General features: G+C 49.6%; 1 protein-coding gene across 1 annotated transcript in view; it reads left to right on the plus strand.

Moving 5' to 3' along the window:
- The window catches only part of LOC126532357 (uridine phosphorylase 1-like), a 90,237-nt gene that overhangs the window by 62,100 nt on the left and 3,398 nt on the right, over nucleotides 1-24,739 (plus strand). The window lies entirely within an intron of this gene.

Genomic DNA, 24,739 nt, shown 5'->3' on the forward strand with positions numbered 1-24,739 from the left:
CGGCGCGCCTCATAATCAGATCGTCGTTCTCGCACATAAAACCCCATGATATAATTTTTTAATTAAGCCATATGATAGGTTTATTCTTTTGCAACAACTCTAGTAAAAAAATCACAATTTAACAACAACCTTCTGCTTACTGTCTTAACATTCTCGCCTAACGAAAATCTAACAAAACTATATGCCTATATGATAAAGGGAACTACGAAGCTATTAATTACGAGTTAGGTGACTTCTTTTCAACTTTTGAGACATTATTCCATATGCACTCGCCTCAAGAAAACTGGACACTGTTTAAAAATAAAATAATGAACTCGTAAACAAACATATACCCAGAATAACTATGCACACTAATCAAAATAAGCCATGGTTCACCAGAGCTTTAAAGAAGCTTGAAAACCAAAAGAAACGTCGCTTCCGGCTAGCCACGCGTCTTGGAAGCACCGAGGCTTGGTCAAAATACTACACAGCAGAGAACGCCTACCTGAGTGCCCCTCGCACTGCTAAAAAATCTTTTTATAACGTCGACCTGCCCCAGCTACTTACTCAAAATCCTCGGCAGTTCTGGCGCATTTTAAATCCCCAAGAAGCTCGTGCCATGAGCGTGACGAATGCAGCAGGCGACACCGCCACGGACGCCGAGTGCCCTGATATATTGAACACAGCATTTTTTTCCGTGTTTACAAAAGAAACTACCACTCCAGACTTTCCGCTACCTACTAACATAACATCACATATGCCACCCATTGTATTTTCGGTAGATGGTATACTATCAATCATTGAAAAAAAACAAATTATGTACTTCTTCTGGTGTAGACGAAATTAACTCAAAGATCCTAATGAATACTAAGCACATATCTGCGGCATGTTTCACTCTGTTGTTCACGCAATCATTGTCTACAGGTACTTTACCGGATGATTGGAAAGTTGGAAAGGTCGTTCCAGTATTCAAAGCAGGTAACAAAGACTCCCCCTTAAACTACCGCCCCATTTCATTAACTAGTGTTCCTTGCAAAATCATGGAACATGTCGTATACTCGCATATCATGAACTTTTTAGACTCGGCAAACTTCTTTCATCCTTCACAACATGGTTTTCATAAAGGGCTTTCATGTGAAACACAACTAGCAATCTTCCTTAATGATCTCCACGTTAATCTTGATAACGTTCAAACCGATGCAATCTTTCTAGATTACTGTAAAGCTTTTGACACAGTGCCTCATAACCGCTTGCTAATAAAATTATCTAGATTGAACTTGGATCATCTTGTAGTACAATGGATAAAAGAATTTCTTACTAATCGTTCCCAGTTCGTCTTTGTCAATAACGTCTCCTCCGAACCCCTCCCTGTCACTTCAGGTGTCCCTCAAGGCTTAGTCTTAGGACCGCTTTTTTTCCTAATATACATTAAGGATCTTCCGCTGCATGTATCTTGTCCTATTCGTATGTTCGCTGACGACTGTGTGATTTATCGTACTGTGACTAACATCTCTGACCAAGCATCTCTCCAGAATGACCTTAATAACGTGCAGGACTGGTGCAACCGTTGGCAAATGGCCTTGAACCCTAACAAGTGCAAATTTATTTCAATTTCCCGCCGTCGTAATCCTTATCTGTCTACTTACACAATTGCAAACGTCCCAGTAGAATCAGTTCTAGCCTATAGGTACTTAGGCGTAACCCTGTCCCACGACCTTTCCTGGAATACGCATGCGACTAACGTAATCTCGTCAGCAAACAAGTCCCTTGGGTTCATGAGGAGTCATCTTCGTCATGCTCCACAGCACGTCAAACTACTCGCATACAAATCATTTGTCAGATCACAACTGGAATATGCCGCCGCCATCTGGAACCCTCATCAAACACATATCATCAATGCACTCGAGTCGGTTCAGAATCGTGCGACTAGATTCATCCATTCTTCATATTCATATAACATCAGCATTTCACACTTAAAAGCACAATCTAGCTTGGCATCTCTTGATTTTCATCGTCGCATCGCCACGCTCTCTCTTTATCACACATTTTTTTACAGCTCACTAAGCCGCCCGCCTTACGTCACGCCATCACTTCACGCATGTCACAGCGCACCAGCCATCAACTCCAAGTTTCTCGTCCTCGAACACGAACTGTCACTTTTCAATCATCATTTTTTCCTCGAGCTGCCGAGGACTGGAACGACCTACCCATTAATGTCGCTGCCATCACATGTCATTCACAATTTCTAGAAACTGTTGAAACCTGTATTTCAATGTAACACCTGCCTTTTCTTATGTTCACATGTTAACCACCCCTTACGTAATACCCCGAACGGGGTCTTTAAGGTAATAAAATGAAATGAAATGAAATGAAAACAACAGACCTAGCTAAGCAAATTCTGTGCTGTGGATGGTGTGCAAACCGATTTCTCTGTTCCCATGTATTTAGATACTAACTCTTGAGGCAAAGCTTCATCTTAAGCTGGCGAGCAAGCTGAAGTGCACGACCTCCGAGCTCGGTGCCAGTTAGTTTATGAGACTGCTTTCATCGCGCTTTAGAAAGGGGTACCACCCTCTGGACAGTCTTTTATGGAGATCATTAAGCAGTGCTATCGAAACACGAACGAAGCTGTCCATATTTCTGACGCATATTGCTCACTTGTTGCTGAATCCAGGGAGAGTTCAACAAAAGTGGAAAACGCTGCCTTCTTAATTTTGCCAGTGACGAGAAATCCCGAGTCAACCTCATCATTCTTGGCAAACATCGGAGAGGTAAATACATGGTGTTACGATGGGGTGCGTTTACTTAAAGTTGAATTCATGAAAAGGGGCCGCGCCGACACCGAGCCGCTGCAATGACAAGCGCACTTCGTCCTTCACTTCCTCCGTTCTTCCTGTAGCTTTAGCGCAACACTCCTCCCTTCACAGACGAAGCCCGCTGGGCGAGTAACTGTTACGTCCCCTCGGAGTCACGGGGATGACAGCGTTTCAGGCGGGCGACGTGAACAAGCTGCGTCTTCTTAGACCGGTAGCCATTAGAAACGAGACGAGCAATCGAATAGGTCACATCACTTAGACGATTGGTGATGACGAAAGGCCCGGTATAACAAGCCAGAAACTTCTGGCACAGGCCGCGCTTGCGAAGTAGTGTCCAAAGCCATACATGCCCCCTTTGTCGTACGACACATTATTATGGCGGGAATCGTAGCTGATCTTGGAGCGGTCCTGGGATGCTAACGTACGGAGCTGAGCTGTGCGGCGTGCTTCCTCAGCGCGGCAGAGAGTCTGGGCAATAAAAGAGTCCGCATGAAGAGTAAAAGGTAAAATGGTGTCGAGGAAGCTGCAGAGTGGTATGATATAAAGAAGATAGAAAGGACTGTAGCCGGTAGTTTCATGATTTGCAGTTTTGTAGGCGTATGTGATAAAAGGCAAGATATCATCCCAATTTTTGTGCCTGGAATGGGCGTACATCGAATGCATGTTGGTCAAAGTTCTGTTAGTGCGCTCAACGAGACCATTTGTCTGCGGTTGATACGGGGTCACGTGGCGAAACTGTCAAGCACAGAGACGCAACAGCTCTTCGACTACGTCGGCCACGAACTGGCGACCACGATCGCTCACAATAACACGACGGGGTTCATGACACAGTATAACGAAGGAAAGGAGAAAGCTCGAAACATCAAGAGCCGTGGCCGTTGGTATCGCTGCGGTTTCAGCATAGCGCGTCAGATGGTCGAAGCAGACTATAAACCAATGGTTGTAGTTTGTAGAGCGCGGGAATGGGCCGAGAAAGCCCACTCCAACCATTTCGAGAGGAGATGATGGTGGCGTCACAGGGTGAAGGAGTCCGACCGGAGCAGTATTAGGGCGCTTGAATTACTGGCACTTGTTACAACTGGCCACATACTTTTCTATATCCCGTCGCATACTAGTCCACTAGAAACGGCTCTGAATGCGGTGGCATGTTCTGGTGAAACCTAGGTGCCCAGCGGTCGAGTTGTCGTGCATAGCACGGAGCACGTGGGTTGTCAAATTCTTAGGGATCACTAAGAGGAGGCGGGCGCAATCAGCCGCATAATTCTTCTTGTAGAGCAGGCCATCTTGGATGACAAAGCCATTTTTACCTGTTGCTTGAGCAGCTGAGGCGAAGAGGGCATCCAGGCTGCGGTCGTCACGCTGCTCTTCCCGGGAAGTGGCCAGGTCGGGAAAAAGAATGTCGTAGATGGCAGCGAGAAACTCATCGAAATTGTCGGCATCACGTGCACTTGTTGGTAGAGGGAGCCTCGAAAGACAGTCGGCGTCCGCATGATGTCGGCCACTCTTGTAATGGACTGCAAAGTCAAATTCCTGCAAACGTAACGCCCATCGAGCAAGGCGACCAAGCGGGCTGCGGAGAACAACCAACCAACATAGTGAATGGTAATCAGTAACGATCGTGAAGCGGTGCCCGTAGAGATATGGGCGGAACTTCTGGACTGCAGAAATGACAGCGAGACACTCTTGCTCAGTGGCTGTGTAATTCTGTTCAGCCTTGCTCAACGAACGGCTGGCATAGGCAATTGCATGCTCGGCATCACCTAAACGTTGGACGAGGACGGCGCCGAGGCCGATTCCACTCGCGTCGGTGTGCAATTCTGTTGTGGCAGAGGGGTCAAAATGGCGAAGTATGGGTCCGGAAGAGAGCAGGAACTTCAGTTGACGAAACGAGCAACCGCATTCTGCTGTCCACCTGAAAGGGTTATTCTTGCGCAGCAATGAAGTCAAAGGGCAGGCAGTATCGGCTAAGTTGGGCATAGAACGTCGGAAGTACGAGCAATGACCCAAGAAGCTCCTCAGCTCGCGTTGTAACTGCGATTGTTTAAAGCCACTAACTGCAGCGACCTTCTGTGGGTCTGGTCGCACCCCCTGCTTGTCCAGGTACTAACGCCTCTCGTTGGCCAAAGTGACATTTCTTGAAGTTGAGGGTAAGGGCAGCTTGTTCAAGGCACGTCAGAACAACGTCCAGTCGATGGTAGTGCTCTGCAAAAGTGCGGCTAAAAATGACGACGTCGTCTAGATAACACAAAGAAACCTCCCATTTCATGCCGCGCAGTACGGTGTCCATAGACTTTTCAAATTTTGCAGACGCGTTGCATAAACCAAACGGCATGACATTGAATTCAAACAAGCCGACTGGGGTCACAAAGGCGGTTTTCTCTTTGTCAGCTGAATGCATGGGTATCTGCCAGTAGCCCGATCGAAGGTCTACAGATGAAAAGTAGGATGCGGAATGAACGCAGTCGATAACGTCATCGATCCGGGGAAGTGGATACACATCCTTTTTCGTCACAGAATTGAGACGCCGGTAGTCTTCACGAAGATGACCAGCGCAGCCCAAGGGCTAGAGGAATCTTGGATGACGCCCTTGGCTAGCATGTCGTCGACCTGTTGAGCGATGATCTTTCGCTCTGACGCGGACACGCGGTGTTACGTTCGACCTGCGGAGGCTGGCGATCTTCGGGGAAGCGACAGTCCCCAACCGAACGGCACCGCAATGTCTACTGCAGGCGACTCGCTTTGACAGGACAACAATAGGACAGTCCCCAGTCCATCGACGCCACCATGTGTGCTGCGGCGACTCGCTTTGTAGGGACAATAAGACCGTCCCCAGCCCGTCGGCGCCATCATGTCTAGGCGCGGTCGGTGGAGCAAGTATTGTTAGTGGTTTCGCCATCACCGTCACGATTTGTTTCAAGCGGGGGAACTCCTGGAAGAAGGTGTTTTGCGGCGCCGTCGCACGGGTTGCGGCGCCGTCTCACGTGTTTAGAACAGTAGGGAAGCTGGATTGTTGATTGATAGCTAGGTTGTGTTTACCTAGGTAGGTTTAGCGAGCAGGATCAAGGCAGTAAAGCAGCAATCATGGAGTTAAGGACACTGCTGAGAGACGAATTGTTGATTGTTGCTGAGGAACTGGGCCTTGAGCTACGCAAGGAAATGCTAAAATTGGAATTATTGCACCTAATTTCCGAACAGGCCAATGAGGAGTACATTGAAATTGGGTTACAACTTTTTAGGAAAAGAGAAGAACGGGAAAGAGAAGAACAAGACAGAGAGGAACACGAGAAAGATCGCGAGTTAAGAAAAATGCAACTTGAACTTGAAAGCAAACGTTTGGAGTTGGCTCAAGGAAGCGAAGGCGCTCTGTGACGATCAAGTGAGGCAGAATCATACCGCATGGACAGGCTGTTAAAGCCATTTGTGGTCGGGAACGACATAGGCTTGTTCCTAGGAAATTTTGAAAGGACTTGCGAGAAGATGAACTTCGGTCCGAGTACATGGCCACAGCGGTTGTTGTATATGTTGCCGTGTGAGGATGCGGAAGTAATCGCCAGACTCAGTGTGCAGGATGCATATGATTATGCGAAAGTTAAGCCTAGTCTTTTGAAAAAGTACCGCCTTTCAGCCGAAGCTTTTCGGCAGAGGTTTAGATGATGATGATGATGATTGAAGTTTGTTGGCGCAAGGGCATCTAAGGGGGCAGAGGTTTAGAAGCACAGGCAAGAAGGATAGCGAGGGATATCCGGAGTTTCCATGTAGCTTAAAGGCCAACCTAGTCGAATGGTTGAAAAGCGCGGAAGCGTACGAGAGCAGAGACATGATTGTTGAATGCATGTGTCTAGAGCCGTCTTACAAAAGCATCCCACAGTCTGTGAAGATGTGGGTGCAAGACAAAGAAAATGTAAACACTGTGGAAAGGGCGACGGAATTAGACGAAGAGTACGCAACGCATAGAAAGCTGAACGCCTAGGACGGAAATTGGGACGTTCGAAATGGACCGCGGGAACCATTTCCGTTCAAAAATGGTTCGCAGACTAGACAGCCGGAGCCGGTAGACGTGGAGGAAAAGCCCTCACAAAAGAGCGAGGAGAAATCAAAGGGGGAAACCGTACAAAAAGAGCAGAAAAGAAAATTCGAATAATTTAGACCAATCCGATGCTATAAGTGCCACAAACTCAGACATATCGCTGTAAACTGCGGGAAGCCTAGCGTAGTTTTCTCGTATACGTGGATGAAAAAGACGAGACTATGGCACTTTTAAGCCCATATCTTCACGACCTGCAAGTTAATGGCAAACCATGCCGGGTGCTGCGAGACAGTGCCGCCACTATAGACATTGTCCATCCGTCTTACGTGACGGTAGATTACTTCACTGGAGAAGTAGCACGGATCAAACAGGTTGTAGAACACAGCGTGTGTCTGCCCATGGCCAAAGTCAAAATCAGTGGACCGTTCGGGGAGCTCGTGACTGAGGCTGCAGTTTCTAAATTTTTGTCGGTGCAGTACCCTTACATTTTTTCGAATCGGTCGGATCAGTTACTGCGTGACAAATGGCTTAAACTGGGAGAGGGCGTAGTACAGGCGTTGACGCGAGGCCAAGCTCGTAAAATCGCATCGCTTTCAGCTGAAAATGCAAAAGCTGCTCCAGCGGAAGTAGCAAGAAAGGTCACTTCAGTAACCGAATCCGAACTAGGCTCGAGGGACGAAAAAACGGTTGAGGAAAGCCTGCCAGCTGACCAGCTCAATGGGAGCGGTTGTTCGATCTGCTTCAGCCAAAAGTGCCCAAGTTCCTCAGCGACCAGATCAAAGCCAGAATCGAAGACAAGGAGGACATTCCCTTGCCTCAGGAGAGACGAAGAAACCAGCTGCAGCGGCCAAGAGTGGGTTCCAGTGCGCATCTTTTGTTCAAGTTGTGAGGCAGTGCGTCCAGCAAAATAAGGAGCTCAAAAATCGGGATCTACCCGACCTTCTGCGAGTTTTGTTTGAAGTCCTCCGGTCATGTTCAAGCGATGCAGACTGGCACCCTGAAGAACTTTCTACAGCTCGTTCTTTCCTTTGAGTCCATGATTACCGCCTTCGCAGAGAAACTTTACCTCATAATATGGCTAGTTTTCTTCAACCTCATGCAACTAAAAATCACCAAAAAGTGCCGTTTATTATGCAATGCAACTGCCTGGGATTATAAGTTGATTAGCAGAATTGAAATTATTTTTAAAAGAAACTTGCGTTCCAGTACTGGCCCTCTCAGAGGCTGGCCTACCAAGGCGGAGATCTTCGACTGGATATGTCGCACACAAGAATTGCAGCATGAAGTCATTTCGCGCAGGAAGTGCCGCCCTTTACATACGAAGAGAGGTTCCTCATGTGGCTTTCAACGTCACCGATCTTTGCACCGATAGTATTGAGGTAGCGGCTGTGAGGATACGGCTCGTTCCGTCTCAGAGCGTAAATATATTGGGAATGGTTTTCCAGTCGGATCGCACTATACAATATTAATTCAAAAGCTTAAGAATACAAGAACCCAAGTTACGCACATGATCCGGCGAATAACAACCAAGACAAGAGGCATGGGGGAGGCGGACACGCTTCGGCTTGTCCAAGCCTTCGTCGTGTCTCGAATAACTTACGCTATTCCATACGCACTACTCAACGCGACGGAACTCAAGACAATCAACACAATGATCAGAAAGGCATATTGTGGTGACCCTAATATGGGGCAAAGGTTCGTGTACTCAATGGTTCGGTTTGTCCTCTTCGGCGGAGCCTCCAAGAACCCAATTGAGGACAAAGCCGTTGGTTTGAACACACACACAAAGACTTTTAATCAAACTAAAAAGAGGCATAAAGTAAATAGAAGGAAACAGAAAGCATGCCTAAAATAAACACTCAAGAAGACATTGCGGCAACGAACACATATAGGGCTTGCATGAGGTTGACGGGTGCGCGAGTTCGGGCTTGCCACGAGGGCGGGGACGCGTCACAGTCTCGACGCGGCGACGCGGCGACAAGCTGGCGAAAGGAGTGGTGCCGGTCTCACCATAGGTCGCGGTGTAAGCTGACCGACCGGGCGACCGGAGTGCGCCCGCTCTGGCTAGGCGAGGAAAAGCAGGCGGCTTGGTGGCGCGAGTAGATGGCGTCGGCGTTCTGGCCGGGCAGCTGGCGTAGAACTCGGGCCCGAAGCCCGACTGTTCTCTTCTCGCCCACGGGCACAGAAGCTCGAACGCCGGCCTCGAGCAGCAGGCGGCACGGCAGACGGGGGTGGCGTTCTGGCCGGGCAGCTGGCGTAGAACTCGGGCCCGTAGCCCGACTGTTCTCGTCCTGCCCACTGGCGCAGAAGCTCACCGGCGTTGAGGAGCTGACGGCACGCTCGGGTAGACGGGCGACGCACAGGAACAGGTTGGCAGGAGGCCCCGGTCGGGTGAAGTCCTCGTGGGCTCGGGTCCGGAACCCGACGGCCCGTCTTCAACGCCCGTTCCGGTGGTTGACCTCCTCCTGCCGTCGCTTCCTGGGACTCTCCTGGCGTCTCCCTTGCGTCTCCTCTGCGTCTCCTTGCGTGTCCCCTCGTTCTGCCAGTGCACCACGCTTTTCTTCTTGTCTGGCCGATTTAGCATTCTCGGATTGGCTGCCTGACGCCCCGTGGTCTTTATTGATTGGTGAGGCTTTTCTTCTTTTAGTTGCCTTTAATGCGCCGCGCGTTCTCGTGCCGGACGCTCTTCGGCGTCGTTGTTTTGCTTCTTCCACCTCGGCGCGCGTGCACTCAGCGTCGTCTGCTCCTGACCGTCCCGATCACGGCACCATGTCGCGCACCACACATCACATAAGCCCCTTTTTTAACAAGTTTTTCAGAAGAAAAACTGCCGCTCAGTGCGCGACATAGTTCACGCATACTCGGAACACTACAGTCATTGTCCGTTCCCAAGAACGCACTGTATGGTTCCAATGCACAGTTCACTGAGCACACAGATAAAAGACATTAAAGGAAAACACAATTCAAAGAATGCACAGCAAGTGAAAAATAAATGGTAGCGTCAAAGGCTATCATAATACCCTATTGAAGGAAAAAAAAACCAATAAAGTCCAAGGTCACCATGTCCGGGGTCACAAGTCCGAGAAAAGCCATAAGCGAGGTATCGGCTCCTTTAGGTGACCCTTTCCCACATTAAGCGGACTAGACATCTGTCTTCTCGTTTAGAGTCCACTGGCCCGTCTGTGGCCATAACGCTCCAGGCATTGATGTCTCTGCTTGGTGTCGACCAAGTCACTGCCTGCGTACTAAGATAGTGAACGTTATAATGCGTGGTCGCCGCATTAGTGCCAATGGTCGAACCACACACCAATGCATAAGAAGACAAAAGATGTACTGAATCCTCAAAGCCCTGAGTTGATGTGGTACCCAGGCCTGAGCCCTTCCAAGTGCCCGTAGTGTCACAAACAGTTTGTGTCGAGGGACGCAGTAACGACCCCTGAATACTTTTTGGGGAAACCAAACACGGTTCCACAGGAGCCCTGATATTTTCAGGTTCATCCTGATCATGATGCGAACCCTCCAACATGCTACCTTTAGCCTGTAGGGGTTGCTCTGCTCTAACTATCAACCAGGCCCATGCACGGCAGCTCTGAACCCTGCACGAACCAGTCATCGCCTGCGGTGTGCTCACGCGGCACTAGTTGAGGTATGGAAGCAATATGCTTCTTGTCTTGTGACCATACCTCAGTATCCTTGCCTACAATGGCATCATTACAAGGTGTCTCTCCTTGAGACATTTTTTTTCTCGCCAAGGCCTGACGCCATGTCGGAGGGAACCCTTAGGTCGCCGCTGCGCTGCTGTGCTGCATCCTCAACCGCGGATCTTGTCCCTTCGGAGCATGCAACCGCGAGTGCCTCGATGCGAACGCGCACCCTGCGAAGTTCTTCCTCCAGGCGTTCCCTCTCAGCTGCCTGTTCTGCCATTCGCCTGTCGCGCTCCCTCTGAGCTTTCTCGCATATTAACAGCCATCTCTCTTGCACCCACCTGTGAAGTCTGCCCCATGCAAACCCAATCGCTGGGCCACGGTGGCTAAGTCAGACAGACTAATTTCAGGCTGTTTCTTGCCCACATATGCGCCTTCCGCCTCTGCGACTTTTAGCCGAAGTTGCTCCCTCCTAGCATTGCGCTCCGCTGCCCACTCTTCTCGCTCCGCTGCCCGCTCGTCTCGCGCCCGCGCTTCCTGCTCGTTCAACCATGCCCTCAACTCTGCACCTTCTAGCCCCATGCGTTCGGCTAGGGCTAACAGATCTCGTGTGCTAGCAGCCATAGTTCCTAGCCTTTAGAAGAAAGATCCAAACGAACGGCTTTGTCCTGTCGCGCGGACGCCTTTGTGATGACCCTAATATGGGGCAAAGGTTCGTGTACTCAATGGTTCGGTTGGTTCTCTTAGGCGGAGCCTCCAAGAACCCAATTGAGGACAAAGCCGTTGGTTTGAACACACACACAAAGACTTTTAATCAAATTAAAAAGAGGCATAAAGTAAATAGAAGGAAACAGAAAGCATGCCTAAAATAAACACTCAAGAAGACATTGCGGCAACGAACACATATAGGGCTTGCATGAGGTTAACGGGTGCACGAGTTCGGGCTTGCCACGAGGGCGGGGACGCGTCACAGTCTCGACGCGGTGACAAGCTGGCGAAAGGAGTGGTGCCGGTCTCACCATAGGTCGCGGTGTAAGCTGACCGACCGGGCGACCGGAGTGCGCCCGCTCTGGCTAGGCGAGGAAAAGCAGCTAGGCGGCTTGGTGGCGCGAGTAGATGGCGCCGGCGTTCTGGCCGGGCAGCTGGCGTAGAACTCGGGCCCGAAGCCCGACTGTTCTCTTCTCGCCCACGGGCACAGAAGCTCGAACGCCGGCCTCGAGCAGCAGGCGGCACGGCAGACGGGGGTGGCGTTCTGGCCGGGCAGCTGGCGTAGAACTCGGGCCCGTAGCCCGACTGTTCTCGTCCTGCCCACTGGCGCAGAAGCTCACCGGCGTTGAGGAGCTGACGGCACGCTCGGGTAGACGGGCGACGCACAGGAACAGGTTGGCAGGAGGCCCCGGTCGGGTGAAGTCCTGGTGGGCTCGGGTCCGGAACCCGACGGCCCGTCTTCAACGCCCGTTCCGGTGGTTGACCTCCTCCTGCCGTCGCTTCCTGGGACTCTCCTGGCGTCTCCCTTGCGTCTCCTCTGCGTCTCCTTGCGTGTCCCCTCGTTCTGCCAGCGCACCACGCTTTTCTTCTTGTCTGGCCGATTTGGCATTCTCGGATTGGCTGCCTGACGCCCAGTGGTCTTTCTTGATTGGTGAGGCTTTTCTTCTTTTAGTTGCCTTTAATGCGCCGCGCGTTCTCGTGCCGGACGCTCTTCGGCGTCGTTGTTTTCCTTCTTCCACCTCGGCGCGCGTGCACTCAGCGTCGTCTGCTCCTGACCGTCCCGATCACGGCACCATGTCGCGCACCACACATCACACATATAAGCAGCCGATGGGCCTGCCAATCAGTACGTCCACAGAACGCCTACTACGACTAGGTGTGCACAACACGGCCGAGGAGCTGATCGAGGCACATTTATCCAGTCAGCGAACAAGGCTGGCGGTTACAGAAGCAGGGAGGTCCATTCTCTTACGCCTGGGGCTCTCTGCCCCTCTGAGCCATCCGCCGCCTCAGACTGTGAGCTTACCCCATGCCATCCGGAGCAATTCACCGTACGTCCTCTACCTCGCAATATGCACCCAGTACACCGCGCAGAGCGAAGGGAGGCCCGCGCCCTGGCCATACACAAGCGATACGGGACTCTACCCTCTACAGCCTACACGGACGCGGCTTCTTACTCCAGACGCGCAACCACAACAGCCACCGTAGTCGTCAACAAAGAACATCGGAGCTGCATTTCGCTCACACGAAACAATCCCCTTCAAGCCGAGGAAGCGGCCATAGCCCTCGCGCTCTCCCAAACAGAGGTTTAAGTCGTGGTGACCGACTCCCAACAGGCGTGCCGCAGCTTTGCTAGCGGCAGAATTCACGCCACTACGCTCCGGATCATCAATCAAAAGCCGCCAACGAGATCAGTCATGATCATCTGGGCGCCAGCTCATCAAGGCATTCCTGGCAACGAGGTTGCCAACCACGTGGCTCGAGATCTGACCCACCGAGCCGACGCCGAGGAATCTGAACCCGAGCGCATGCACCCTCTAGTCTCGTACCAAGACATCACACAACACTACAAGCTAACCCGCAGAACATATGCACTCCCACACAAGTCACTACCTAGAGAGCAGGAGCGATTCCTCCGAGCTCTACAGGTTAATACATCTCCCCCCCCCCCCCCCAACCAGAAATCACCTCATAGACCCTACACAATTCTCTCCGCAATGCCGCTTCTGCGCAGAGCCCAGGTCCCTCAGGCACATAATAGGGGGTTGCAGAGCGGCAACATTAAATCCTCCGAACCCTTACCCCACTAACGAGTTTTGGGAGAGAGCCTTGGCCAGCTTCGACCTCGAGGATCAGTAGCGGCTGATTGCGAGGGCCCAGGACGCGGCCCGAGCTCAAGGCATTCTGGAATGAGGACGCCTCTCCAAAGCTGCATTCACCCAATAAAAATGTTTATTCTCTCTCTCTCTCGGCTTCCGAACTCTTTCTATTGCATCCGTATACGTGTCTCCGCGGAACAAGGTAGCAATGGATTTGTTTCTCCAGCAGCTTTGTGACCGTTGCCCAGCGCCCCGAATTATCTGCGGTGACTTCAACGCCCATCACTCTGCCTGGGGTGACAGGAACACAGGCTCCCGCGGACGCAAACTTGTAGAAATTATCGACAGTTTGGACTTGTGCGTGGCCAATGACGGAAGTCCCAATTGCTTCCGGCCTCCATCCTCAGCCACATCTATAGACCTAACCTTGCATTCACCTGACGTCCATGTGAAGTGGTCAACTGCACCTGACCGCATGGGAAGTGATCACTATCCAATTTTAGTGTTTACTGCCGACTTCCATATGCGCGGCGCTAAAATGAGCCATGTTGTTAATTTCGACAAATACAGGGAGCAATTTGCAAGTGTTTCTGGTGATGTGATAGACAAAATGATTTATGGCAAGATGACTGCTACCACCCCGGTCAAGTTGCCTAATCATTTTCCGACTCCGTATTTAAAACTCAGGAACCTCTGCGCAGCGCGCAGAAGGGCGGAGCGACGACTGATGCGAAAGAAGGACGACAGATCCTTGAAGACGACCTTCAACAGGCTTAACTCTGCCATTCGACGCCATACGAACAAGCTCTGTAGATCGCAGTGGGCGTCCTTCTGCGCTAGCTTGACTTTTTTTCCCCGATGACGAGAATTTGGCGAGTCATTGGTAGCCTTGCTGGTGATTCTCGTCCTAGTAAGCCTTTCGAAGCGCTTGCACTGCGCAAGCAGAAACCTGTTGCGTGCTTGGTAGAGAAATTTGCAGATGCATTTGTACGTGCAAGTGCAGGAATTCATCCATGTGCTCTGTCTGCAACATCTACGTCTGTTATGGACGCCACGTTCACACTTCGAGAGCTACAGACAGCACTCAGCAGCCTGTGGCGTCGATGAGCACCAGGTCCTGACGGCATTACCAACCAGATGATGCGAAACCTACCTCTAGAACTGCGGAAGATGCTCCTAAGCTATCTCAATCGAGTATTGGAGACTGGCGACGTTCCTCCTTCATGGAAGGTGGCTTTTGTTGTCCCAGTGCTGAAGCCCGGCAAAGAAATGACAGACTTGGCCTCGTATCGTCCTGTATCACTGACGTCGTGTGTGGCTAAGCTCATGGAGAAGCTGGCAAGTAATCGTTTATCATGGTGGCTCGAAGACAGAAGGGCTCTACCAACATGCATGACTGGATTCCGCACAGGTTTAAGCGCGCAAGATAGTGTCTTGGACTTGATAAGCCACATTGAACATCAAAGAGCTTTCGGCCTCTCAACACTAGCTGTTTTCCTAGACGTATCAAAGGCTTATGATAGCGTCCTTCAGAGCTCAATACTAAATAGCTTGCAGGCCATAGGCGTACAGGGCTATCTTCTGCGATTCATTCACTCACTTATCAGTGATCGTAAAATTCAAGTGAGGTTAGGAAGTACCATAAGCACCGGAAGGGCGGTATCGCGAGGTGTACCTCAGAGAAGTATTCTTTCCCCGACGCTGTTTAATGTTGTAAAGGCTGGTCTTCCCGCTGAAGTGCAAAAACATTGCAGGCATATCCATGTGTCGATATATGCGGACGACATTTGTATTTGGTTAAGCGGATATCAACACAAGCGTTTAGCTCTGATAGCTCGACAGGCATTACTTTCAGTTCAAGATTACCTTCAAGGTGTTGGATAGACTCTCTCGGTGGAAAAATCTGTCTTCATCATGTTTCCAGGTAGAAGAAGACGGTATGCGCGGCTGAAGATAGACCTTGATCAATTTTGCCTTCGTCAATTGAAGCACAAGCGCTTTTTGGCCGTCATTATTGACTACCGTCTGCAGTGGCGACGAGCTGTGGACTCTATTGTGACACTACTACTACCTCCGCGACTCAATGTGATCCGTAGAGTTTCAAGTGAGCAATGGGGAATCACCCTTCTTCAATGATCAGGCTGCACGATGCACTAGTGACGAGTCCAATAATGTACCAGCTCCCTCTAATTTCCCCCTCGCTAACACAGCTGGAACGACTTGAGGTTTTGCACAGAAAGGGCCTAAGGAGGGCTCTTGGCGTTCCGCAGACTCCTCCTAACAATGCAATACTTTATGAGTCTCTATCGAGACCTCTTAACCTAGTCGCTTCACAAAGGTTATTGATGCAAATTGGCCGCCTCAAACAGACGATAACCGGGCGAGCCCTTCTACAGAGCCTTCGGAAGATATCTGAGTCCCGAGCGTATTTGGCCCTTAATACTCTTGGTTACCTGGGTCTTGACGCTAGAGGTCGAACTAAGAGGTTGAAACCACCTTGGTCTTTCGCGAGCCTCGATTGTTCGTTGATAATTCCTCACGTTCGTGCTAAGCGGAGTTCTCCTTTGACGGCAACGCGTTCGATTGTACTGGAACATCTTGAGACTGAATATGCACGTCATCTTCAAATTTTTACTGATGGCTCGTGGACAAGGTCAAAGGATCTAGTGCAGCTGCTTTTCACATTCCCTCTTTGAAGTATGATTGGTCGGTTCGCTTCGTCGTGTCCTCCACAACGGCCGAAAGCGTTGCCATTGAGGCAGCTCTAAAGAAGCTACGGTTTTGTACGCCTCAACCTGTTGTCATTCTCACAGATTCAAAATCCGCCCTTCAAAGGTTACAGCACGGGTTTTCTACTGATGCCTTATGTCTAAGCTCCCTACGCTCGGTGCACAATCTCCATATCAAAGGCTTCTCCATACGATTCCAATGGGTGCCCTCGCACATAGGTATCATAGGCAACGAGATGGCGGACAGCCTCGCCCATAGAGCGCTGTCTGGGAATTCAGTGAGAAAAGTGCCTCAAGAGGACAAGAGACTTCAGAGAAGCGGCGTCGTGCCACTTCAGTTCTTTGTGGAGCTCACCGCACAAGCCAAGTGTGACCAAGGGTCTCCAAAGAAACCAAGCCACTTTACTGCTCCGCATTCGCACGGGCTCTGCTCGTACCCCTGCGTGGATGTACAAGACTGGCCTAGCGTTGTCTCCATTATGTTCAACGTGTGGTGTGTGCGGTGACATAGAACATTACCTTGTGTGCTGTACTCTGTATAACGCGGAAAGGAGTGTGTTATTCGGGTCCCTCAAGAAGACAGGAATTCCTCACAGTTCTCTTCAGGACATTGTTTTCCCGCGCGGGAACCAGTTTGATAGGAAGGAGGTTTCTCGCCTTCTCTTACATTACCTGCGGTACACGGATTTGGCCTCCACATGGGTACCTTAGGAGTGACTATGTGTAGTTGTGAGGTCTGTGTCTGATTTATATGATTTATGTATTTCAAGTGTCGCTATGGTGCAGCAATTGGCCGCAGCAACTGCAAGGCTAATCCCACCAGTAGCCTACAACCACTCAACTCAACAACAAGAGTATCAACGTTCACGCCTGCAGGAAGAGCCAGCTGACACACTCGCAAGCGAGACAGGTACGTTACTACCACCAGCCTCAAAGAACTTTGATCAGCTCTTACATGTGGACAGAGAGTCACTGGCAGCCAGCAAAAGAATGATGACAGCTTAGCTGAATTGCATCACACAGCTAAAGAAGGCATTTCTAGGCGCAACGTGACGATACAAGAGAGAGGATGATTGTTGTATCGGCACTACAGAGACCGAGAGGGTAGGATTCTAGATCAGTTAGTCGTACCTACTAAGTACAGGGAGGACCTATTGTGTCTCTGTCATAGAAATGGGTGGTCTGGCCACCTAGGCATAAACAAATCGAAAGAGAGATTGCTTACGGAATGCTACTGGCCTGGCTGTTTCAAAGGCGTAGAAAACTTTGTAAGATCATGCGACGCCTGTCAGCGCTCGGGTAAACCAAGACAAACATGGAAAGCCTTACTAAAAGTAGTACCCTTGATAACAGAACCTTTCAGACGACTTCTTATAGACACGGTAAGGCCTCTACCAAAGACAAACTCGGGTTACAGATACTTGTTTGCTATGCTGTATCCGGCTACAAAGTTTCCGGTAGCAATCCCTCTGAAAGAACTCAGATCCACCGAAGTAGTATACGCGCTTTTGACAGTATTCGCACGAGTTGGGTTTCCAGCCGAAATTCAGGCGGATCAAGGGTAAGTATTCACCAGCTCACTGACTTCCACGTTCTTACAAAAGTGCGGGGTAAAGTTGATACACAGTTCCGTCTATCACCCTCAGTCAAATAGTGTAGAGAGGTGGCATTCCGTGCTTAAGCGAGTTTTGCGTGCGCTCTGTTACTAGCACAAGGAGGGCTGGGAGAATTGCCTTCCGGCCACTTTGTTTGCATTGCGAACGGTTCCTCATGAGGCTACAGGGTTCTCGCCAGCAGAACTAGTGTATGGGAGGTCACTCCGTTCTCCACTGAGAATGTTAAGAGAGATGTGGGAGGAAAGAGGAGAGAGTCCAACGGTGGTACAATACGTGCTAAATCTGCTAGAACGGCTAAGTGCAACCCAAGAACTAGTCGAAAAGCACATGGGAGTAGCTCAAAAGAACGCCAAGTTCTATTACGACAAGAATGCGAGGCTTCGTACGTTTGACGCCGGAGACCAGGTAATGATCTTGAAACCTTCAAGAAAGAACAAGTTTGAAGTTCGCTGGGACGGGCCTGTTAAAGTGTTGCACAAACTTTCAGATACTAACTATGCTCTGAAAATGCCGGGTCGCAGGAAGGAGGGGAGGAGATACCACTGCAATTTGATGAAGCCGTACGTAGAGCGGCGCGGAGTCGTTAACTATACCATCAAGGATCAGGATGACACTAGTAGGCAGGGGGGCAACGCTGCCCCCCTGCCTGCCCTCCCCCCGGGGCCTTCCGCGCGATGGAAGACGGCGCGTTTCCTCCCCGCTTTCCTCCCTTGCGCGCACTAAGATTGAGCCGCGGTCATCGGCACCCTTCGCGCGCTTTCACTCGCCCCTACAGCACGCGCACGGCGACGGTGTTATCGCCCTTGGACACTATTGGGGGCGAGGAGTTACGGAGTCGCTATCTATCGGAAGCGCCTCGCTGGATCACGAGGGATCACGCGGCGCGCTCCTCATAGGTTTTGCTGTCAGCTTACTGAAAACACCACGCGCGAGCTCTCCCGGACATTTCTGTAAGTACTTTTGAAACGAGAGAAGTTTTTTACTGTCTAAATAATAATCTTGGGTAAACTGAAAGCACAGAATCGTTTACAGACACTATCTCTTTACCAAATACGTACAGTGAACGCCACTGGGCGCGGTCGCCGCGATGGAGCCTCCCGAACCGGCTTCTTGCGTGAAAGGTAGGTAAACGCTGAGAGCAAACTATGTGAAATATGTTCTTATAGTGTTTGTATAACTAAATGGAGCGTAATAGAATGAAGCCTCAATGCAGCGATCGCACAGATTCGCAGAGACCTACTGCGCGTCCGCATGCTTGTCCGCGCACTGTTTCGCTTTCGCCGCGTGCGCGTTTTTGCACCGTGTCATGAGCTTTAAGCCGCAGAATATGAGCATTTGACAGTATACAAGCAACCATTATTGCGTGGGCGCTATCAGAGCTGCTCAAAAATAATTTCATTGTAGAGACTTCGACGCCTACGGGGACGTGCCGTCGCGACGATCCAATCTTTTTTTTTTCTTCTAAATTCTTGGACATTTCAATATTATTTCTCGAGTTGCGTCGCACTGTGTGTTTATCGGTGTTCTCAGCGTGCGATTTCCCGCTGCTTTTTTTTTTTTTGTAATCCAGTGCATTAATTCATAACACAAACATGACCATATGTCATACCTTTTTATAATGTGCTTCTTACCGCCCCCTTTCCACTCCACTAAACTTGCCAGTATCTATAGCATCGACAAGTTCGTAGACCAAACCTTCATGACATTAGTCGGGCAGCGGACTCGGGCGAGCGTCTCAGTGCACGCTTTCCGAAGATCGCAGACTCGGCGCCGTAGCAGAAATCTTCCTCGTCTGTGCTTGCTGCATACCCGAGTTGTAGCCGATGACTGTTTGCCGGTTTTATGTTTCGCGAGCCAAGCTTCAGGCAGCTTGTCCTGCGGCTACGTGTGAATAAGGCTGACACTGGGCTCCGTTGCGTACGTCCGGCATTGCGGCACCGAGCAGTAGCCTACCATGTTGTGCGCCTTCAAAGGCAGCCACTACCTATCGTAGTGCTTTCAAGTGTTGTAAAGGAGACACTCGAAGCGGGAAAATCTCGCCACTAAATGAGGACCGCAGCGTACGAGGGAATTTAAACTCTCGTTTTCAGCTCGCTTCGGCGCTCCCGAAGCAGCCGACGCGGCCGCTATGTTCCCGTGATCCCTCATAGCACGTCACGCCGACGGTGGCGCCAGCTTTTCCACTGGTGGAGCTCGAGGCCAATTGGAACATCACGGCGAAGGCGACCGCAAAAATTCAACGACGATTACGATATTCCTGAATGCGAAATTTGAGCGCAGCTCTATACGCGTTTTCATTTCGCAATATACTGAGGCATCGCACCAATCACCGCACCGTATGGCAGAGCCGCGACACGCGGCGCTATACAGTCCCACATAACTTGAGCCAAGAATTTAAAAATGAAAGGCGCGTCGGAAGCGAATTGAGCCGTACGCATACTATTCGCAATAGCCTATAGTAACGCAGACAATTTCCCCCCATAACTCACTAATTAATTAAGTTTATTTACCCAACTTTTTAAATTATTGGCTGAGAACCCCAAGTATGATACGCAGATTTGTAGAGCACTTTCAGAAACTACCGATCGAGTTGTTTCCTTAACGATACGCCTCACGTAGTCCTTTTTTTCCGGGTTGCAAAAAAAGCCCGCGAACTATGAAAAAAGCCACGTGGCGGAGCGCTTGCGCAGTGGTATCGTGCTGCTCTCAAGCGTGCGTTCGGTGAACAAGGTTACAGGTATAGGAACAGGTATAGCAGTTAACTTTTACTTTCACAATTTCCCGTTAAGAATTTTGACTGAATTTATGTTCCTCAAAATTGGTATGTTAGATTTTTTTTTTTTACCCTTGAACAGCCCAATTCAAAGCCGATACCCCAGAGTGGGCTGCGCCAGTTCACTGACGAACAACCAACTAACCAACCAATGGATCCTACTCGTTAACCAATGCCACTTTTTTAAGGCAATTTACGTTCTAGCTGTCCAAGCTTTCTTAACATGAATCACCGTTAAGTCGCTCTCAAATCATTTTCATCTCTGATCCAGAATTATTCTTGCCATTCATTGACCAAAAATTACATTTGTTCAAACATTACTTCAGACACTAAATATACAAATTCGCGATGTGCTTCCCATGAATGCGTATCCTAATACCCCAGAAATTGCGTTTGATAATATTTTTCCAAGTCACGCAAAACCTTGGCATCTTAAACAGATTATTACGATATCACCAAAAGTACACTAGCAAGAAACGTTGGCGGGCGACAGACGCATCGCAATGCGAGAAAATGTCTGGCATTGTAGTATTTTGTCCTGCGCTCGACTAGTCTTATTCGTTAAGGTTGCCTGACTTGGTGCTTATTTTTGGGGGGTTGTCTATGACAGTAAATTTATCTCTGCGTAAATTAAACGATTCAACAACTACAATAAGCTGCCAAGGGCCAACAACCCTTGGCTGAAACCTAGGCGGGGTCCAGGCCCACCCCACCAAATCGCAGGGCACGAAATAAAGTTAGTTGAATGAATGAACAACTACAATAACTGCTATTGTTACCGACTGACCATCTGTGCGCTTCCATTTCTGCGTGTAGTGATTCGCCCATGCTAAAATTTTTTCAATTGCTTTCCTGCCCATCAGCAACGGTTTCATTTAGTTTGCGTGCCTGATCATAAGGGTTTCTTTTTGCACGAAACTGCCGATTCCCTGGCAAAGGTGCGACTTTGCTGCCCAGTCCTTCCTGCTCTACTACTGCCAGCACGCATCATGACGGCTAGATTTCGTATGTGTTCGATTACGAAAGCGTAATCAGGCTCAGTGCTCACTACTTCTCCGGATTATAAGCACCTGGTATTGTTATGGTTGGGGTCGGGCATGAAATAGGTGGTAGCTGGCCCATGTCGTCGTCCAACTTATCCACGCTGAGGACGTTGTTGAAGGGAGAGACTTGTTCTCATCGAGAACGAAGAATGTGGGTTTATTTGGAGTATTTACACGATAACGTTACAGTTCATCAGTCTAACATGACTGAAAGAGGAATGAACCCTGAGGAGCCGCCAACGGCTCCTTAAATACACTCTTTCCTCCCTAGATCCCTAGGTGAGGGAAAACAGCAGTTCACCGCCGACCAATTCGGAGCGTCCAAAGTCATCTTAGCCGATCCGCCTTTGAGGGGGAGGTTTTACGCACTCACTTCTGCACAGGTAACACTGACCACACCAAGGTGAGACGGTTCTCGCAGACACGGTGCTTGACCCGAGCAGGCGCCTCTTCATCCCAGTGTTGACTCCGCAGAAAATGGCCGCCGCGTCTGTCCATGACTTCTAAGCCCCGTGAGACGGCCGCAAGACATCTTCTCCCAGGATTTACCCCGCTTCAAACAAGCCGTGACGTGGCGTGACGTGGCGCATCCAACAAGCATCCAACAAGCCGTGACGTGGCGCATCCACTAACAATACTTGGTCCGCCGACCGCGTTTAGTCATAGCGGCGCCGAGGGGGTGTTGATGCGGCACATCGTCGTCCCTACAAAACGAGTCGCCACAGCAGGTGGGGAAGGGATCCAAGGTCGCTTCTGGGAAGCTCACCACCTCCGCAGCTGCGGCTGGCTGGGAAAATTTTGTCGGTCGGTAACCTTGCAGGCCGTTCGTAACAGTATTTCCCAGGCGTAGCGAATTCTGCAACACATGGATGATTGAGGCCTAGCTCTCTCACAAGATTACGTTTATTTATTTATTGAACCTTACTGGGGCAACCACTAGGCACGGCATAATTACAAATCATTACTAAGTTCATCAGAGTAACAAATTTCCCAAAATTAACAAACAGTATGGAATAGCCACACATACAGAAGCATACAAAAAATATAACAATTATATTCAAAAGAGAAGGCTAGCATGGTACAAAATATACATGGATTCTCCTAGCAGTACAAGCTATACACATGCTCACGCAAAAAAAAAAAAGGATTCGTTAATAGAGAGTTTTAGAATAGGGGCCCCAATAGTTTGGGGCCCCAAAGAGCTTTGCGGGTGTTAGCGTTGGGGCACGTAAGAGTGAAGCATTTTAGAATAGGGTTTTATGTTTGCGGATAGCGTCTTGCGCTGACAGCGCCACTACGGCGTCAAAGAAAAGCTATTAGAAATAATTAAATAAAATATACCATTTTATGATAGGATTAATAATTTTGAGTTTCGTGTATTCGCATTTAATTACAATTTAGAGGTTATTCTGTAAGCAGCAAACAATTAGTTGCGCTTAGTTTTGGGCAAACCAACTTTACTAGCCTTCACCAGCCAAGCTTAGCCATGTTAGGCCTACGAGCCATAATATCCACAATCGAATTCAAAATCGGCGGCGTCTAATGAGTCAATCTTCATATGACACGCTAGTTGAGAGAAAGCGATAACCGCAGTCACTTCTCCTAGCTTGCGAACTTCACGCGTTACCGCGAATCGAACCCAGTTTGGTGCTAGGTTAGAGCCGTCGCTTCGATGGGTGCCGCCATGTTTGCCGACGCAAAACTTTTGGGGCCGCTATTTGGGCTCCCGCTAAATCGGTGAAATAGCGTTCTCAACGCAAAACCCAAAGGCAGTTTGCGTCTTGCGCATGCGCTGTGGCTTCGACGCTATTTCTTTGGGGCCCCAAAACGTTTGGGGGCCCTATTCTAAAACTCTCTAATGATGCAATCGAATCAAGAAGATCATTCCAAAGCCATATGGCGCGTGGGAGTGCGGATGAAAGCTTTTGTACGTCCGAAAATGCCTGAAAAACTAACACGATTATGCAACCGTCTAGACGTGCGCAATGGGGTGCTACGTGGTAGGGGCGAATGCCTATCTGCATACACGTACTTGTATACACGTACTGTCTATAGCTAGGGTCTGGCGGATTGCGTCCGCGCGCAGACAAACAATTTTAAATCGAAAGCTTTACTAAGCGCGTCGAGCCGAGTTTCGCCGTCGCCAGCAATCTGACCTTCATTTGACCATAGCCGCGCCGTAGCCTTGGCAACGCATCAAGTGCCTTGCCGCACCGAGTTTCACCGCCGCCGCCGGCATGCGCTCTCCTCAGCTGGGTAGCCCACCGCATCTCCTCGCCGCGCCTCCAGCGACTATGCGGCCCGCCTCTGTACCCGCCACCGCGGCGCTGCTGTCGAAGTTTGCGCCAAGGAAGCGCGTTGTCTGCTACATGCGGGTAGCGCTCCGTTGTGCTTTCGCGTGGCGCTTAACTGAAGGCATTGCTCACGCTTCACGGCGTCATTATCCGCGCTGTAGAAGTTTTAGGAGTTAGTCCACGTATGCGTACAAACGATCAGTGATTTAGAAAAAAGTGGGCATAGGCGATTACATTTCGTTTTCGGCAGAATAGTCGCTTTCGTGCGTATGCATTCTCTTGGTTTTAATGCGTTTAAACGCTTTAAACCTGCTGTAGAAAACTACGCTGCCGCATGTATGGCGTATGAATCAACGTTTATTGATCAAAACATCTATAAACAATGTCATAAATCGTGGGAATCCAATTGATCGTCTGTGCATCTCGGCGCTGGCGTTTCATACCTCCCGCATCTGTATGGCGAAATGAGGAATTTACTTCGCACTTGCGCTTGAAAGGTGACACTACCTCTCCGTATCAATCACGCTGATCGCCAATAATTTTTAGTCCTGTTTTCCGAACGCGAGATTGCGCAAGTCAGGCTTTACAAAAATTGAAACAACGAAGCTTGAACATTTCCCCCGATATTAGTAAGGACGAGATGCACCCTCCAGGGTCGTTTAGAGAGGTTCCATAAAGCGACTTCTCAGTTTTCAAGGCACATATATAGAGGGCTACCTGATAAATGCATATCATGCTGACATTTCTCTGCTACCTGTGCTAAATGGTTATAAGATAAAAACATTACAGAGATGTTTTAGTGGACTTGTATTAGCATATTATAGTTTATTAAAACTCTTAATTCACACACTTTCAGACACCCTCCTTTTCACTTCATTTACTGTTCACACGAGCTTTGCTTTTTTACGTTCCCTCCGAGCTCTATTGGCACTGTCGTCCTCCTGGCTCTTCTTTCGGGAAAAAAAGTGCATTCGTGTGACAAATAGAAGTGTACAATCTGTGCTGTAAAAT

Source organism: Dermacentor andersoni, chromosome 5, assembly GCF_023375885.2.
Source record: "Dermacentor andersoni chromosome 5, qqDerAnde1_hic_scaffold, whole genome shotgun sequence".
In the NCBI taxonomy this organism is placed as follows: domain Eukaryota; kingdom Metazoa; phylum Arthropoda; class Arachnida; order Ixodida; family Ixodidae; genus Dermacentor; species Dermacentor andersoni.